At 46.2% G+C, this 18,907-nt stretch overlaps 1 protein-coding gene across 4 annotated transcripts in view; it reads left to right on the top strand.

Moving 5' to 3' along the window:
* The first annotated feature begins 3,002 nt into the window (after nucleotides 1-3,002).
* The window catches only part of CNTN4 (contactin 4), a 345,846-nt gene continuing 329,941 nt past the window's right edge, over nucleotides 3,003-18,907 (top strand). The window contains exon 1 of one of the 4 annotated variants that reach the window (XM_063347947.1): nucleotides 3,003-3,018. The gene's annotated coding sequence lies outside the window, so the exon portion shown is untranslated. Of the gene's footprint in view, nucleotides 3,019-3,426; nucleotides 3,641-18,907 lie in introns of those variants that run through there. The other 3 variants (XM_063347948.1, XM_063347946.1, XM_063347949.1) reach the window with 3 other exon arrangements.

Raw genomic sequence — 18,907 nt, 5'->3', positions numbered from 1 at the left:
GAAGTTTGTAGGTTTAGATCTTTGTTTCCCAACCATTTTGTCAGTGATAAATACCCACATTTTCAAAATGCTTCCCTGAAATTTGGACTAGCTGGCATCTTTGGCAGGGACCTCACCCGAGCGGCCAAAGATTGACTCAGTTTGGAGCAAACCCAGCCTTGCAGCTCCAAGCAATGGTTTCTGAGACAAGCACTGGGTTATGCTGGCAAAACACCCAAGTCTTGTTTCAGTTTCTTCTTTGCTCCTTAATAGGACGTCAGCATCCAAGGCCATCCATCCACCACCCTTCCACAGCACTAACATCACTTCAACTTTGCCTAAAAGCTTTATTCTCCTACATATCACCATCTGTGTTGTCACTTACGTGTGGACTTGGGAATATGGGAATATTTAGACAACCCCTCACAGACAATTCTCAACCGGTTGTTGATTATTCTTTTCTCACTTTATCTCCTTAAAAAGTGATGCATTTGATGCATGGTCCCAAAATGCAACTCATGTGATGTAAGGCTCGTGATGGTTAAAAAGAAAGGCAAAACTCAACAGAACTCCTGTTTTGCTGCCTGTACCGCTGAGGTAGAAGCAGCCCCAGACTTACACAGCCCCTCCAAGGTCTATGCGAATAGCCATCGGCCTGTAAAGGCGGTCTTGGTATTTTAATTAAAGGTCAGACAAAACTACAGTGTAAACCTTGGAGATGTTTTGTAGCAGCCATTTAAAGCCCAGTTGCTTAACGAACTCCTATCGTATCAGTAAAACAATACCCAAACCCTGTCTAAGATTTACGCAAACTGCAGCCTAAACAAAGAAGCCTCTGCCAAGTTCAGGCTGCGAGTTCAGCGTCCATAAATCACAGCCCAGCCCTATGTCTGCTTTGTCCCTATAAATTGTTGCGGAAGCGCTGTAGGGTTGTGCATCGCTTTTCTTATTCGGGCAGCACGTGGGACTTCAGACCCCTCGGTAACGCAATCGCAGGGCAGGACATTGCAAATTCATTAGGGATGGCGCCGGGTTTGTCTTCTGCTGGGCTTTGTCTGCATGCTTGTGTGGCAGCCTTCACGGGAATTAAAAATAGTTTGCTTTTACGTGATGAATATTACCGTGCTAAATATTGTAGTGATGCTCTGGGATGAATATCCCAATTGTCAATCGCAGACGCGGTTGTGCAGCAGCGTGCTTCTGAAGGTCGCGCTGTAAGGCTTTATTCAAAGTGTCAGCTTTACCGCTACAAGTGATCTTAAAAACCTGCAAGGCAGTTTCTCTTGCCAGTTTTACGAAGCATTTTAGACTATTTGCTAAAAAGAATATGTCTGATTTTATACTGAAGTCTTTGATTTCTGACTCTTCTACCTTTGGCCTTACTTGTGGATTCATTTGGAAAAAAAGAAAAACAGGTGACCTGGTTCATTCAGTTATAATCTATGCAGAGGAGGTGGGACAACCACAAGGCTTTTCAGGGAAGCCGTCTGTCTGCACACACCACTGCCATGGGTTTACCTTTAAGATCTTACTTGCTTTGGGTTGCCACCCCATTGAGGGTGGATGATGTTTTCCTCTGGCGCTTGTAAGGATGTTGCATGCTAAGATGGGTTACGATGATGTATTCTACACATGTTCCTTTTGAAAAATTCGGAAGCATTTTGAGTGTTGATTTCCCTCAAGAGTTATTACACCCCACAGAGATTGGCAGTGCCATGCCACAGTGCCAGGATTTATGAGGTGACCTTGGAGACACAGGCACTCCCAAATTGAAAACACTTGGAGCTAAACTTGAAATATATTTATTTTGGATTACTGAGCAGTCTCTACTATCGCATAAATCAGAATGAGATTACACAAATAACACATAACATTTATATAACATTTCATAACGTGAGGGGATTCATTCAAACACGGCTCAAGTACAACACTCCTGCCTCCTCCAGATTCTGTTTTGTGGTTGGGTCCAACCTTAAACCTTCACTAGGATTTGGGAGAGGCAGCACTGGCTCCTCCTGCCCTCTCCACGAGCAGCAGACTATGTTTTGGGCCATCCTCCATCATGCGGGAGCCGAACATTCCTAAGGCACTGTGGGCAGCGGTACTTAGCGGCTGCTCAGGACTGGGCCAACTAAAGATGCTCAGCTATCTCCAACTGACGGAGAAGCCCCGGTGCGTTGCTTTGCTGCTGCACGTAGTGCTGCCCAAACCCCCTGGACCCACACAGCCAAGCCCCACATGGGACTGAGCTTGGGGTCCGTACGTGCCAGCGGGACAGCCGCCCTCCCGAGCTGCTCCAGGAGCTTCCCAACCACCTTTTGGAGCCTGGAGCTGTGCTAATAAAGAGGTGCTGATAGATGGCAATGAAACATTCGCGCAAAGGCACGTCGAGTGCGAACCTGTAAGCAGCAGTAAACGCGAATTCAACCTGCACTAATGTTAATTGTCATTCAGTTTATATCGATGTGCAGTTTATTAAACCATAAAGCAAGGCAGCAAGCACAGAGAGCAACTCTAGAGATAATTAAACATAATAAGGGTTTCACTTAATCCCTCAAAACCCAGGGGAGGCACAGTTAAGACTGAATACCCTCTTTGCACTGAAAGGCATTTTTTGCACAGCCATTTAAGAGCACTTCCCGGTACAAGATTCCAGGACCTGGGGAAAGGTAGGTCCCACCTTCACTTCAGAATACATTTTTTTCCCCCTTTTCTTTGTGCATTTAGATCACTCTGCTTGTTATGCCTGAACTCTGACTTTCAAAGCAGTTCGTGGCTCATAATTTGCATTGCGGTAGCAAGTAAGAGAATCTCCATGAGGGATCCCGAGAAGGGTCCCAGTGTAGGACAGCCGCTGGGCAGAGCGGTGGCCGGGAGGGCTGGCCACCAGCAGGGCTGGTACCTGTGTGCGCTCTCCTCCGGCTGCTCTCCTCTCCCTGCTCAAGATACTAATTTTTTGGACGAGAAAGGAGAGGGTGGACTAGTTGTGTGAAAGGCTGGCAGAACAGGCGGATGAAGGAGGGAGGCAGCTTTGAAAGAGTGAGAACAATTAATGGCAAATCTGAGACTAATGCCGGAGCGGGGGGGGGAATAATGCCCCGAGCTGTGATTTGGGACTCTCGGGTCCCTCGTTAGTGGGACAGGGACTGGTCAGGATGGGAGAAAAGCGGGGAGCGGGAAGAAATCGGGCTCCCCTGCAGCGGGGGGGCTGCTCCGCGGGTGCGAAAGGGTCCTGTGCCTGCCGGGGAGAGCCATACCTTGGCCAAAAAGAGAGCGAAAAAGGAGTGGGTAGGGGAAAATTCGGGGTGAGCTGCTGTAGAACACCCCCTGGGAGGGCAGCGAGCGTTGTACCGGGGCGGGGGGGAGATATGCTGCGCTACAAGCCGGTCGCTCCCGCTGCGCGCAGGCACCGCGGCCGCGCTGCGGGGCGGGAGAAGGGTTAAGGGCGGCCGGGGCTGCCGCGGCTCCTCCGCCCGCCCCCCGCGCACACGGCGCAGGTTTGGGAGGTGGGGTTTGCGCGGCGCTCGCCCGGCGCTCCCCCGGCCGCCGCCGCTCAATGCTGCGGCCGTGGGCTGCTGCGGGAGCCGCGCACCTCGGGGCTGCCGCGCAGGGCGAGCAGGCAGCGCCCGCGGAGCCCAGCATGCCCCCCCGCCCCGCCCAGGTAAGCGCCTTGCACCGGGAGGAGGAGGAGGAGAAGGAGGAGGGAGACAGGTTTGAAAAGAAAAAAAAAAATAATAAAAATGGGAATAAATAAGGAAAGCGGTTGCGGCGAGGGGGAAGGAGCGCGGAGCGGAACGGAGCGGAGCGGCGCGCAGCGGGTGCCGGGGAGCGCGGGGTGCCCGCGGGCGGGCGGCTGCCCGCGCAGGGGGATGCGGAGCCCGGGGGTGCGGTGCCCGCTGCCGCCGGGGGGTCCCCGCCATGCCCGCGGGATGCGGAGCGCAGCGCAGCTCCCCCGCGGCGTGCCGGACCGTGCTCCCCCCGGCCCGGGGCGGCGTGTCGGGGTCGGGCAGAGCTGGCCCGGGGCGGGGCGGGGACCGGTGCGGTGCCCCGGGCCCGGGGCTGTGCGTGTCCCTGCCGGCGGAGGGCTGCTCCTTCCCCAGCCGGCAGAAATGCATGCATAACTTTTTGCTTCATCCAGCCGCTCTTCCTTGCTCGAGTTTCAGCTTCTTTTGCTTTCCCCAGGCTGATGTTGCTTCCGTGTCGTGAGCAACATAATGCAGCATGTTGTTTTATTTATCCCAGACAGGAACGACTTGCTCTCTAAACTACAAATTAAACGATGCTGCTTGCATAACAAGTGGAAATAGTTTGTATCTTACATAGTAATTATCCATCACCTCTTAGACTAAGCGAAAGCGGGTTTGTTTTTTGGTTTGTTTTTTTTTTGCAAGGAGGGTCCAATAAAACAGTCTCATGTCTTGCAGCAACGTATTCATTTTCTCCTGCTGGATTAATGTGGGCAAGGGATTAAGAGCCAGCGCGTTGATGAGGCACCCTGAGGGTGCAGGGAAGAAGGGGAACATTTGGCTACGGGGAGAAGTCAGTTTTTGTGTTTGTGCTTGCACATCCTCCTGTTTACATGGCTCAGTTCAGGACCTGCATCCCAGCAGATAAATCACTTGGATGAGAGCGGAGGCTGGTGTAAGCCTCCTATTCAAATGGCCACACCGCTCCTAAGATCCTTCCTGACACGGCGCCTGCCGCGTCCCTGCCAGCGCGGCCGCCCGCCGTGGGGCCGGGGATGCTGGGGATGCCGTGGCCCGTCCCAGCGGCATCGCGGTGGTCGGAGCCCCTTCCCTCGTTTCTCCTGCTCCCTGCCACCAACTGAAGGCCAGGTGTGCGTGCGATGCTCCAGCCAGGGCTCCCGCACGCCAGGGCTCCCCAGGCTGCTGTGGTGGGGCACGATGGCCGGTGCCGAGTATGGGAGGCAGGGTGATGGGGCCCTGTGCTTGGGGCCAGCCTGGTGGACCCTCCAGAAGCCTTTTTCTGCAGCTTTTCTGGTCAGGACACTTAATTTTCTTCTTTTCTGGACCTGAGGAGTTTGCATTTTTACCCTGCATTTGTAAGTCCCTGAAAACTGCTTAAATGGCTCTTGAATAATCCTTCAAAGTCACCTCCCCTCTTTAATCTCGTACCAAAAGGACTTACTTTACATGGCTAATCCCTCTTTTACTTGCTGTACAGCCTCATTTAGGGGTGTGCACACTGCTAATTTTCCCAAAGCAGCCTGCTTTAGACAATGGCTTCTGCTGGCGTGCAGCAACCTCTCCCTCCTGTGCTGAACTCTGGGCAGAGCTAAATATATCTGACAAGATTTTGCCAGATTTCGGGAGGTGTTTCATCAGATCCCGTCAAGTGAACTAACCCTCCTGCAGGAAGGCACACCAAAAGCTTTGTTTTGTGTGTATTTGTAAATAGTATTTATTCTGAGGTCTCCTGCCCCATGCGTTAGCCAGCCCGGAGGCAGAGCTTGGGTGATGAGGGCTGGAGTAAGGCAGGGTGTGCCTGCAGGTAGTTGGAGTTGAACAATCCTGGCAAAACTCTGGCAACTTGGAAATTTTCCTGTCCTTATCTTCTGCTGTGAAGCTGGGCTCTCTTCTAACCCATCCAGCGCTCCCAGAATTTTTAGCTTGTGCTGCTCAACATGATGACAAAATAGATGTTTTGAATGTGAACGACAGCAGAAGAAAAAGTTACCTTTGCAGGAAGCCTCGCTTCTCCCTTAGCATGTAAATAGTAAACGCGATGAACTGACGTTGCCTTCAAACCCTAACTTTACATGCCTTAACAGTGATGTCTGGAGCTCCTTAGCCCCTCGCCTGAGGTAACCATGGATGTCCGATGAGGGACAAGTGTGCCTTCGGTGTGTTGTGGGTGGTGGGAGGGGACGAGTGGCTGCATGTCCTCTTCTCTGGGCCATGGGGACACCTTTGGCTGTGGTGTGGCACAAGCCCTCTTGGATGGGTGGTCTCTGAGACTGCAGCCATCCTCTTCTGGGGCAGCCCTAGTTGTATTTCCAGTGTTAATCCTTCTATTGCTTGTTTCCCAAGTGCTGGTTTTTAAACCATCAGCTGAGGAGGGTTTGTTCTAGAGGGGAAAATAGCAGCCCTGCAAGACAGCAAGCAACTGGTGAGAGAGCCCACCTTGGTTCCCAGACTTGCTCCTCCTCATGCATGAAAGTGTTTCTTGTTGATGTCCAGGTCTTTATGTTTATTTGGGTTAACATTTCTTTCATTTAAAATACACTCCTGTGTTACCCCATCAGGGACAGCTGAGAAAACAGGTGTGGTAGTTAAGCTCTTGTACAATTTCTACCACAGAATCAAAACTTCATAATAATTTTGTAGATATTCTGGTGCCACGTAACTTATTTCCCTTACTTTGGAGAGTTGGCTTTGTCTGGCATTTCTGTGTAGTTAGCATGATTAAATAAAAAATAAAAATCAGAGGTAAAGAGAAGGCAGAGCTGAAGGAAGGACATTAACCACAAGATAGTTGGATCATTGCCTTTTTATCTTTTCTTGTGGTTTTCCTGAATTTTATTGGGGTGAAGCGTGATGGAGGTATCGGCTGCCCGCGGCACGTCCCCATTGGGGGCACAGCCCCGGCATCGTGCAGGCAGCTCCCGGGCTGCGGGCGATGCGGGAGAAGATGTTATTGCTTAAAAATACTCTGCTGCGTTTGAAAGTTCATAAATCATCACAGGTCTATTTTTAGCCGTGTGAGATTAGAGCCAGTCTGGGTTTTCTTCCCACACCTCCCATCTGTGGCCTAAAATGACCCGATAACGTCTCCGTAAAAGCTGTTTAGGAACTCCTTTGGATTTGGCTGGTGCCCTGTTGTTCAGCCCCATTGTCACACCGAGGACGGGGCTCAGTTTGAAGAGGGTTTGGTGCAACAGTTGGGAATTTTTGCTTCAAATGCAGAACCTGCCCCCCCTGACAGGGAAGGTAATCACAAACACAGAAAAGTAACATGAATCACACGAAATACACAAATGTCAGCTCCGAAACTCTAATCTAGGCGTGCTGCCAAGATTTAAACTTGCACACATCTTTACTGTTATCTGCTGCAGTGGTTACTCAAATATAAATATGAATATCATGACAGTAGTGATTCATTCTTTTTATTATTAGCAAAGCAAATACATAATGATGACATCCAACTGATTTACTGTTTCATGCGAGTACGCAGTTGTTCTGTCCCCTACCATCATCCAGCAAAAAAAGGCGATATTAAAACAAAAACTCTTGTGTCAAATCTGCTTGCAGCCTTAGCATAAATAAGGTTCACATTTCATTATGAACCAAGACGACAGTATTTCCTACACTAAAAAGTGGTTTCCAGTACTGTGTGTGTTGTACTTGGGAAATAACTTCATTCTTTGCTTTTTCCCTAGATACAAGCAGTCATTTTTTATCTTAATCTGCAGGATAAAAAAAATCTGTTTCAGCCTGACACCAAGAAAAGGAAAGATTTGCGCAGGTTTTTTTTAATTGCTGGGTTAAATCACAGAAAGTCAAAACCTCAGGACCAAAAGGTTCAAAGTATTTTGAAAACAACTAATCTAGTGACTTTGTCATATGCATGATTCAAATTTAGGCAGCTAGAGCATAAGGAGCAAGTTTTGACTCTTCAATATAAATTGGGATTTTTGCTGAGGTACCCAATTGCAGCGTAGATGTATCAGCATGTGGACTTCAGTAAGGTAAGTGATACACCTACTGCATTATTCCATGTTTTGGGGACTCAGGAAAGTAATCTACAACCATTACATACTTAAAATTGCCTTTACAGGGATTATTTTTTTTTAATTGTGTTAAACAGCTCAAGGTTTCAAAAATGTGGCTCTATGAACATTTGTTTTTTCTATTAATCCTTCCATAAGGTCCAAGTTGATCAGCAGCTGATGTTCTGTTACTTTAAGGTTTGCTGGAGATGTCTCAGATATAGCCAAACATCTTTATTAATGAATGAAGGTTTTGATATATCCAGTACCAAGCTCTCCTAAGATGCATTATACGAAAGTTTAAAAGAAACGTACCACGACGGTACTTCACCACCTTTTCTCCTCTTCGTTTTCCCAGAGGCTTTGAGCCAGGTTTCAGTAAGACTCAGTAGACACAGTCATTATTAACCATCTCACCTGGGCTTTCACCATTCTTGTTTGCTGAGCAAGATGTGGTTGAAAGACCAGCTGTTAGGCTTGGCTTTCTCCTGATTTTTTTAACCCAAGCAGGCAATACAACAGCACTCCCTTCCATGCTGGCTCATCTTCCTTTGCAGTCCTTGTTGACAAGTAGCATAGTCCAAAGGAGTCCTCCATCGGCATCCCTGCACCTCCTGCAGTCTTTCTCGGGAGTAGTTTAATTTCTGACCTGGTCACCACTTGCATCTCCTGGGATCTCCTGAACTAATGTACTTCTGAGGTCTGCTGGGGGGACTCTGCACCCAGCCAAGGGGACGTGGCCAGAGCTGCTGAGACTTGGTGCCATCAAGGGTTGTGTAAGAGACGGGTGAGATCTTGGACCAAAGATGTTTTTATTGGAAGAGTTTCCAACAGCTGTTGGCACTTGGTAAACTGTTCAGGAGACAAGTTGGTCCTGAGCTGCTTCTAACTCCAGATTGATTTACTCTTCTACAAATTGTATCAGTATAAGATATTTGTCGGCCTCAGACAAAGTCTGTGTTTTATGATTTATTTATATAAGTGTTTAGCCATTGAAGAGATGTGGTATTTAAACCCAATCTACATAAGGTTTAGCAGGTCATTTTAGTCAAGTCGAAGACTAAGAAAGGGAACAATTAGCAAACTTGGTGTTTGTAATGGAAAAAGCCATATTACAAATGGTAATTTAATCTGAATAGTACTGAATAGCAATGACCTACCAGTGGTTTTTTTAACCTAACTGTAAGCGCATGGTTTATTAAACTCTTCTTATGCAGATAACAGGGTATTATTTGGGAAGACTTACAAAACAACATCATACTCAAGCAATTAAACGCATTTCCATCTCTATGCTTCCAGTAATAGGAGTGTGAACGCCCAGATCGCCATCTGTGAAAGTCCTCAGGATTGCTGGGGGTATTCAGTGCAGGCTGCTTTCCCCCCTCCCTGGCTGTGTGTTGATGGCTCCGATCTCCCATTTTTGCATCTTATTAGTTATTGCTATAAAACCCTGAGCAGAGGTCTTTCTCCGGTTTGATCCATAGCCATGGTTTGTGTGGTCTCCCCCTTCCTGGGCTCTGTTAATGAGCGATCTGTAGAAAACCTGAATTCTGCTCAAAGCCCTCTGCTGGGTTTAGTCCCTCCTTCCTTCGTGCCCATCTTCTGACTGAGCCAGGGTCTGTTCTCCTGTGCCTTCAGGTGGTCACACCCCACTCACCACCTGTGACTGATGGCTCACCTTTGGGGTTGGAGAAAGCCCACAAGCTGCCCAGGTTGCTGTCAGGCAGGTGTCCCTTCCTTGGACTGATAGTATTGGGCTCATGTCTGAGCCAGATTCTGCTGTTAGCTGTAGGTGCGGACTAGGTTTAAGTCAATAATTTTCTCACAGGGTGGTGTTATATATTAGCAAAGAACACGCATTGGTGAGTCAACGGCAAAATAGACATCCCTGCTGACTGCCACAGTGCTGAGCTGCTGTCAGGGGGATCTTAGACCCCCCACGGAAGCCGTGGTTTCTGACACCATCGAGTGTGAGAACTGTTTGCTGGGTTGATAACGCTGGATCTTCACCCCTTGGACCTTTAGTGGGACTCCCATATTTTATACGTGTGAGGAACCTGTAGCTGGTGGGCTAAATTTGGTGCATAAATTAACTTCCTGTGATTTTTCTTTTTCCATGGTATTATTTGCTAACACTGTACTTCGTGTTAATGGTGTGACCCGTGAGAGGTGTTTGAAAGGCATGTTCAGCGCTGAGCAGAGGAGGGTTCTTCACCTCCCACACAGGGCACTGAATAGCTTTCATTAAATAAGACTTTTACTCTTTTTTTATCACTACTACCCCGCTCTTGTGAAATGGAGGCAAAAGCTCTGTATCTTCTTGTCATGAACAAATGGATGAATCTTCTTGGTCTTTGTCTCTCAGTCTTTTGAGGGGAAAAAAAAAAAAAAAGCTCCTGAACAGCACTGAACTCCTAGCTTTTTTAAAAGAGTTACTTAGCATAAGAGCAGAACATTTGCCTAAGAGGGTTTTAGTCCAAGAATGACTTTTCATATTTAATTGATCTGTATTGTTCAATTAGGGAGCTGTATAATGCCCTCTGTTGTGCATGTATAGCTGGAAGTAGAAATGAATGAAATATGAAGTACAGCGGAAGAGTAATTTCAGACAAAATCAGCTCTTAGCAATGTACAAAACAGGATTTCAATCCAGGCCCTGATATGCATGAGTAAATATGAATTGTGTAAATACATCAGATCGTTAACTTCGACATGCAAATTATTTTGAATTATAATATTTGTTCTTATTCTGGCCAAAATTCCGTAACCTTTTTCTTCCAAATCATATTTATAAACATTTCCAACTCTTGAATAAATATTTAAACGTATTTCCATGTGTTACGCTTTTCTGGAAAACAGCTTATTTGGGCTTCAAACCCCCCCGTGGTTTCCCAAATACAGGATGCTGAGCATCGGGGAGCACAGCGGAGCGCTCAGCAGCGTGACACGCGCGGGCACGAGTGACACCGGTCCCACAGGGTGGCAGCACTCGACCCACATCACCTGCACATCACATCACCCGCACAGCTCCAGCTGCGGCCGGAGCAGCTTCAGCCCCAGCTTGTGACGGAGCATCCCGTGCTGCATCCCTCCCCGCATCCCGTCCCGTGTCCTTCCCGCTCTGGAGCATTGGGCAGCCCCATGGCTTTGGGAGCGCATCCCTCCGTGCCAGACCGGGAGAGAGCCGGTACCAGTTTGCAGGATTTTAGGTGAATATTGAATTTTATGCCTATAAACCTAATCACAATTTTTATGGTATAATTTTCTCAAAATTCCAAACTCTGAGGAATGCATTAAAAAATGCATGATTTTTCTCCTTGACACATTTCTTTCATCAGTGTCGTGATTCTCTTTTGACCCACAAGGCCACGCTGCTGCTCCGTTTACCCCCCGTCTTTCCCCACTGCTTTTACACCCGCCGTTACACATCTTCCCTTGTGCAGCCTGATGCAGCAGGTCCCCTTACGTTTTGGCTGACAGGTAAGGCTTTTTTGTGGCTTGCTCAGCATCGCCCTCTCTCTGCTCCTCCCCAGCTCCTTTGGTATCAACACAAGATGATCAAGAGTACAAGAGGACTGATCCAGCACAGTCAGACTTGCTGACAGAAAGCGCTGTTTATTCATGAAGAATGATTTTAAACTCTGCAGAAATCGGTGCCCACGAGCAGCGAGTGCAGAGAAATCGTCCTGAAAGGGGCATGGGGACAAGGGATAATTTGTGTGCAGTTCTCCTGCTTGATGACTGGCAGGAAGGCTTTGTGGGGATGTACACGTGTCTGTTAAGGATCGCTCAGCATTTGTCTGGTCCAGAAATCCACGTGGCACATCTGTTGGCTGCTTTGCCAGCTCTGTTTTCCATGGGCATCGAGCAGGCATCTCCGGGCGGGCAGGGAGAAGGTCTGTGGGCAGGAGGGATGGGACGGGACGGGCAGATGGAAGGCACTGAGCATCCTTTCCGCTCCGATCTCTGCTGCCACGGCGATATTTTCATATTGCTTGCCAACACCTCCTACCATGAATATTAAATGAACATATCGCACATTGTTTTATCAGGGAGGCAGAGATGGGAGAAGCAGATATGGAGCAATGCTGAGCGTAAGGCTGGGTCTCTCCTAGGGCGTTTGCGCTGGTTTGAGTCCAAAGCATTACTTGGGTGAATTCAGTGTTTGATGGGTCTCTTCTAATTGCAGATGTAGGGGAAAAAACACTGGTCAGATAGATCTGAGAATGAAAAGCGCCGAACATGGATTGACTCAATATTTTCTCTAGTCAAGTGGAAAAAAGGAAGCCTAGTATGAGAAAGCTGGAAAGGTCAAACTAATTTGTACTTGTGTGATAATGGGTAATACCTCTATTGTTTATGAAGCTTGCAAAAATCTTTCCAGTGTTAACCACTATGATATATCTGATGGTGATTTTGAGAAATTAACAATGAAGTAGCAATTGTTCCGCCCTCTTCACGCCTTAATCTGTTTTGCTTTAGGATTCCTTTGAAAAGTTCTGTATTCTTCGCAAATGAGTTGAGAAGAAACGTATTCAGTTCTCTTGACTTCGGTATGCTGTGGCTGAAGGAAGGAGATTGTTTTAAACAAAAAAGATTAACAGTGAGGTTGATACGAGTAAGACTGAAAACCTGCCCGTGTCTTGCTGCTTAAGCATTCTGACTGTGTTCCCCTGTTTATTTTGCTGCAGTCTTTTCTGTTTATTTACTAGGGTAAGTGGAAATTTTATATGCATGTACAGCTACTGCTATTAAAATAGGAATAACTGGTGAGCTCCTAATGCCCCGGACTGCCTTCTGCTGCCACAGTTATTCAGGCAGATTTGCAGCTTCTTTTAGTAGCCACTGGAAGTTGTGTGAATTTTCCTGGGATTCTGGTTTCCTGGGAGCAGCAATGCTACCAAACTGCATAATTTTCCATGAAACAATAGAGAACTATATCAGGAGTCCCTCCTGCCTCGTGTACGGCAAAAAGTGTAGGCTCCAGAGGAATTCATTTGCTAGGCTTATCGCTGAGACATTTAATATCTAGAATGATTTAGTATATCAAATTCTAGAGTTTTGGGCTGAATGTAGCTGCATTCGTCATTGTTGCAGAACCTTGACAGTGAACAAAAGGTGCTGCAGGGAACCATAACTCACGCAGCAAATTAATGGGTTCCCGGCTTCGCTTGCTCAGCTGAATGGAACCTGGGAACGGTGCGGGCTCACCGGCCGAGGGCTTTCTGCAACAAGTGTGAGGATTAGGAGTTTGCATGTCCTTCGTCCCTGGAGCAGATATTAAAAGCGTAACTCTGCTGACAACTGGCATTTTTCACTCCTGAAGTTACTTCACTATGAATCATAGAATGATAGAATCATAGTTTGGGTTGGAAGGGACCTTTAAAGGCCATCTAGTCCACCCTCCCCTGCAATGAGCAGGGACATCTTCAACTAGATCAGATTGCTTGAATGATTTGAAAGGGGGGAAAAATCCCCCAGCTTGTTAGCTGTTACAGGAGTATGATGCAATTGTTTTAACAGAAATTTATTTTTAGTGTGTATTCATAGGAAAAAAAAGGATTTGATTGAGGAGGTTTCATCTACTCTAAATTTTATCATGTCACACTGCAACAGAGAACTTAAGGCCATGAGCACAGTATGTCCGGTAACACTCGCAGGCCACATACCATCACTGATAGTTTTTTGCGGCTGGAAAGGTATGTGCACTGCGAGGAGATATTTGATCACCTTCAAATGAAGGGTTCTCCCAGTCTGGTCTAGGCTGACAGAGAGCTTTGTCCATAGGCTGCTCATAATCCCATGCAGGCTGTCTTAAACCAGAAATCTCTCCAGGATCCTCAGCAATAGTTTTGTTTTAGACTACTGGCCATAGGAGGGCTGCAGCCCCATCTCTTCCTGGCCCTGATTTTGCTCCTACCCCTTTTTTTCCAATTTTGCCACCCTCACCAGGAGATGAACCCAATTCCTGAAAAGGCTCCTATCCTCTTCTAGATGCCAAATTACTGGATGTGCTGAAAGGCAGGGAATAGCTGAGAAATACGGGCTGATGATGCTCTGCACCAGTGGTTTAGTTGGTGGTGTGTTTTTTAGGCAGGGTGGGGTCAGCCTGTTCGCAATGATCGGCAGCTCCTGAAACCTGGATGTGGGCTGGAGTTGTTGAGCACTTCATCGTGGAGAGCTGACTGCACATTTGGTTGAGGGCTCGATCACCTCCAAGGGCTTAGAAGTTAAACACGCAGCAATGCCTGAGAAAGCAAATGGATGGAGGAGGGTGAAACTGCAGCTGAGTTGCACCAAGAGGGCTTCAGAAAATGTGCAGAATTGGGTAGCTGCTAGATACTGCCACTGTGTGGTTTTGGCCACGTCAGGGAGTTTAGTGAGCTCTGAACTTGTACTTCTGAAGTTGAGGAAGACTCTGCCTTGTTTGGGAGGTTAGTCATCTATCCAGAGTCCTTGCAGCCTACTGAGCAGTTCAGTACACCCACATTTACTCCGTGGGGGGAAAAAACACCGGAAACCAGGTCACTTGTTCTCACCACAAGTTTACGTATGAGCTGGAGATGCCCTTCTCCAGAAAAAACAAAACATCTTGACTAATGCAGTCTTTTCAAAAAGCAAAGTGCACTCTAGAAGATAACACGTTTGAAACTCTCTGATTTAAGGCCCTGAAATTGTTGTCTCCCAATGTGTTCTGAGTATGTTGGATCATGTCATGTGTGCATCATGGATCAAGTGGGTTTGGTTGCTGCTCCTCTGCTACCTTCAGTTTGGGGTGGGTTGGTTTGTTGGTGAGGGGCATAGGGTTTGGGGTTTTTTTGGTTTCGCTTCAATCTTGATTCCTTTGAAGAGCAAGTTTCAAGGTCAGTCAATGTTTTTCCAGTGTGTAAGTATAAAGTCCAACTGTACCGCATGATTGTACTGTCTCATCTGCTTTTCTGCTTCAATCTTCTGGACCACTGAAGTTAGAAACTTGACAGCATGTGGCAAAAGATGCCAGTAATAGCTCGGTAATACCTTCTTCTGGTTTGTTCAATCCCATGTAAGTGGGAGCTTGCAGCGGAGCTGAATAGCGCACTGTTGGCCAACCTTGGGTGGTATGAATAGAGTCCTTACAGTAGATTAAGTGATAGATCGCAGCTCCTCTGCAAAGATTATATGGAGGAGCCCACTCTGCAATAGCTAGCATAAATGGGCAGAAGTGCAATGTTTGTATTGCTCTTTATTTAATTACTGTAGAATGGCTTCTCTGCATACACTTGCCTGCACAGCCGTGCCTCTGAGGCTCTGCCTCCTCCTGAGCGGGGCCGAAGGAGATGGAAGGTGCTTAAAGAAACCGGGACAACTGTAGGCTTTGTCACCTCTTTGCTTTGGGAGAGGAAGGGCATGGGAGTTAGAGAGGAGGTCGGAAAAGGGCGAAGAGCATGGGACATGGCAAGAAAACTTCAAAAGGCCGGGGGAAAAATCTTCCCTTTGATTCTTCCCTTCTCCTCAACTCAGACTCTTCTGCCAGTTACTGCTTTGGTGGCTCTATTCTCATGGTGGCTCATGCGTCGTCGCCAATGCAATATCGCAGTAAGAACGATGTCCCATAGAAGACTGAGATATGGGTGCTTCTTCACTGCCAGCACAACCTAAGGAAGACTTGCCAGAAAACCCGTTTGTGGTGGCTCTGCTACCAAACAGCCTCTCTTGCTTCAGAAGAGGAGGGACTGACAGTGGTTAGCTGGACTGTCCTGTTCCTCCATCCCCAGGGACCTTCCTCCTGGCTGCCGAGGTGGTGCAGAGGGAGGAGGTCGTCCCTCCAGCCTGAAGAAGACATCTAGCGCAGGTATTTCTGTTTTGGTCCAGGAGGAAGATCCTTCATATCCTCTTTTAAAAGCATTTAACCTGGCACTGGAGTGGTCTCCAAACCCAGACCAGCCCCAGGACCAAATCAAAAACTCACCTGTGATGCTGCCGTCTTTTTCCTTTATTTTAACAAGTCAGGAAATTCGGAGATGTGGTGTAGCAGCCAATGCTTCCAATCATTCCCAGTGCATCCAGAGACAGCAAGGCTACCTCTGACAGCCTGCCTGCTATCAGCACGTACTGTATCTCAGAACCATTTTATTATTACAATTATTATTGTATTTTAGAACCATTACCTAAAATATGGAATCACTGCCCCTAGAAAAGTGGATTATCCTTTCCTAGATAGCTAATTTTATTTCACTCAAGAAAATTTGATTCATAGTTCTGAAACATTGCCACTAAACAGCTTTCTAAGCAGAGTTGCAGTGCAAGAGCAAATTAGATTCGTGTAGGGAGAAGGGAAATATTGTTGTTGCAAGCGTCCAAAGGGGTTGAAATGAAAATAATCTTATAGATCAAACTTAAATTGAGTTCGGATATTACGGCAATAACACAGTTCTACACCTGGAAAATCCCATCTGTCAAAAATAAACTTCAGGGTCACGTTTTGAAATGGCACTTCTAGCTCTGGATCATCTGGCAGCCCTGGGATGTCAGCCCCGTGCTTGCAAAGTACTCCGGGCTGCGTCAGTCTGCTCAATAAAATAAAAAAATAATTAAAAAAAGAGAAGGTGGGGGGATGCTCTTCAAGGATTTATGAAATTACTGTCTGTCTCAGTGACTTTTGAATAAGACTCCAAAAATTTCGGCCAGACTATATCAAAACCCAACGTCTCCAGGAGAAAATACCGTGTGAAGTTCTTCAGTTTGAAGTAGGAGCAGTTTGAATCAAACGTGGGAACTTATTCGACCCTTATTACTGCAGTCTCTGAATGGACTTAACATTTCAGGTCTTTAATTATCCTTGCAGAATTCTCCTGAGCTGGTTGTGTGCAATTTTATTGGGGATGAAGAACTGAGACGCACATGCTGAGGTGGTCAGAGATACAGACATATTTAGGCACTTCTGTTTCTAGTAAGCTCTACCCAAATTCTTTGAATTTTAGGGTACTGACCTATTAAAAATAATGAGTTTATGGCAGAGGAGGAATTTTAACACTAGACTGCTTTTCATATACCCCATGGATTGCATCAGAACTCTGTCTGATGCTTAAAATGTATTTAATTATTTTTGCATCTCTGTTTATGCTTGGGATCAGTCCTTCCCAACGGCATGGGATTCAGGGTCTCTCTGAATCCTTGCTTTAAAACTACCAATACCTGGGACTGAAAGTGTATTTTTGAAAATGTAATCAAATATGATTTATCTGTCTAAAACATTACGAGTAAACCTAAGCATTAGCATAGAAATACTTTAAAGTGTCTATATGAACGTAATGTCATCCATTAGTATTGTGTAAAACATAAAATATCATGCAATATTTAAATCCAGCTGCAGTGAAGCCTCCATAACTATACTGACAGTATCTAAATTTAGTAACTAATTAAATTCCGTGGAACAGAAGAATGCATTTTTCCATTGCAATCCCCTTCTTGTAAGGACAAAGATTGTGTGTGTTATCGATACTTCTATTTTTATATAATGTAGTATATTTTTATGTATATATTTACTATATACCTGTGTTTTCTGCATTTTTACACCCATATTTCAGCATCTCTGGTGAAGAGGACCCTGGGTGATGCAGGCTGAATGCCAGCCGGTGCTGAGGTCCAGCTGCCCTCAGGTCTGGCCTGTGGCCACGATGTCGGGGGGGGACTGTCACCCTTCCCTCGTCACTCGTTAGTCTATGTCTGGACCCCGCCGTGAGATGGTTGATGATGGAGGTGGTTGAGCATGGGGGGGCAATGGGGTGGCAGGGACCATGCCCTGAGCAACTGGATCTAGGTTCATCCTGACTCTCTGCTCAGAGCATCCTTTGTCTATGACCAGAACGACTCTTTTCGCTCAAAAAGCCAATTCATGCATTTTCTTTCCCAGCCGCTTCACTGACCGAGCCTCTGGCTGTGGAAGGCTCTGGCTTTAAGACTGTGATGAAATTAAGCGTGTACCCAAGCCCGTACAGGATCAGGGCCAAACACTTTAAATAATTGATGGACTGCTTTATTTCTTTAGCCTTTCTAAAGTAAACTGAGTTTCAGATGAACATGAGCTGACTTAGATGTTTAGTTGGGGGAAAAAAAAAAAAAAGCCCTTTGAATTGCACTGATTTCCCACAGGATTAACTTGGGACCAGAAAAAATAACTTCTTCAGCTTCATCCTTCTTTCCCTCTCTCCAACCAAACACCATTTTTTATTTTTTTCTGTTCAGGCTTTTTGGATTCTTTTGTAGGAAAACAAGAACCCTCTTAAATTAAACATGCAATCTGAAAAGAGGAGGGGAGGAAAGTTACATTAGCATTTGTGAACTAAAGTTGGCCAACTGTCCCAAGGGTATTCTGATTTTGCAGAGTATATGTCTGTGTAATTTTTGTAAATGTTCATAAATTAATAATACAACTAGAATAGACGCATTTCCCATAACACCTGCCAGCGTGTAAGAGACAATGCAAAAGTAGAAGAATTGAAAGTTACTGACCCAGATACTGTGTAAGTTGAGAAGAAAAGGCGAATGGAGGCCAAAAAAGTAAATAGCAGAAGGAGAAGCAGGTAATGAGCATCCATGTTTTGATTGCTAAATGGTACTGTGGTCTTGTAGACGCGTTTGTCGGAAGGATGTCATTTGTACAGGCAGGATATGGAAGAAAGTAGAATTAGTTTGTTGAAAAACAAGCAGGAAATGTGTGTCCGTTTTGGATGGCTCCTCATATTCCACTGTTGCAAATGGCTAAGTATATTAGCTGAAAATAGAAGTGTGGCAGAAATAACAAAGTTACGCTGGGCTTCAGGGGGAGGCGGCTGCGTTAGAAAAAGGCGCGTAGTAGTCCGGAGAAACGTTGCTTTTTGGAAACTTTCCTTTGAGCAATTTCTTTCTCCAGTGGAAAATGTCAATGAAATGAGACACTCCTGAGAATTAATTTATAAGACTGTTTATTTTTACTAATGATAAAACATACCAAATTATTAAAAATTATACAAGCTGCACTGGACAAAGTGGTTCATAGCAGAAAATATGCTTTGATGCAAAATGCCTTTTTTTTTTCCTCTCTCTTTTTTTATAATCCTTTTACTTTTTGGGTCATATTACTTGTCTAAAGACTTTCTTAGCCTTTTCTGAATCTGAACGTGTTTGGAAATCATCAAACGGCCTTTGAGGTGACTGTGATGGCATTAGGAAGGGAGTAAA

Source organism: Chroicocephalus ridibundus, chromosome 10 (assembly GCF_963924245.1).
Source record: "Chroicocephalus ridibundus chromosome 10, bChrRid1.1, whole genome shotgun sequence".
Taxonomy (NCBI): domain Eukaryota; kingdom Metazoa; phylum Chordata; class Aves; order Charadriiformes; family Laridae; genus Chroicocephalus; species Chroicocephalus ridibundus.
This window is presented reverse-complemented; position numbering and strand designations above follow the sequence as displayed.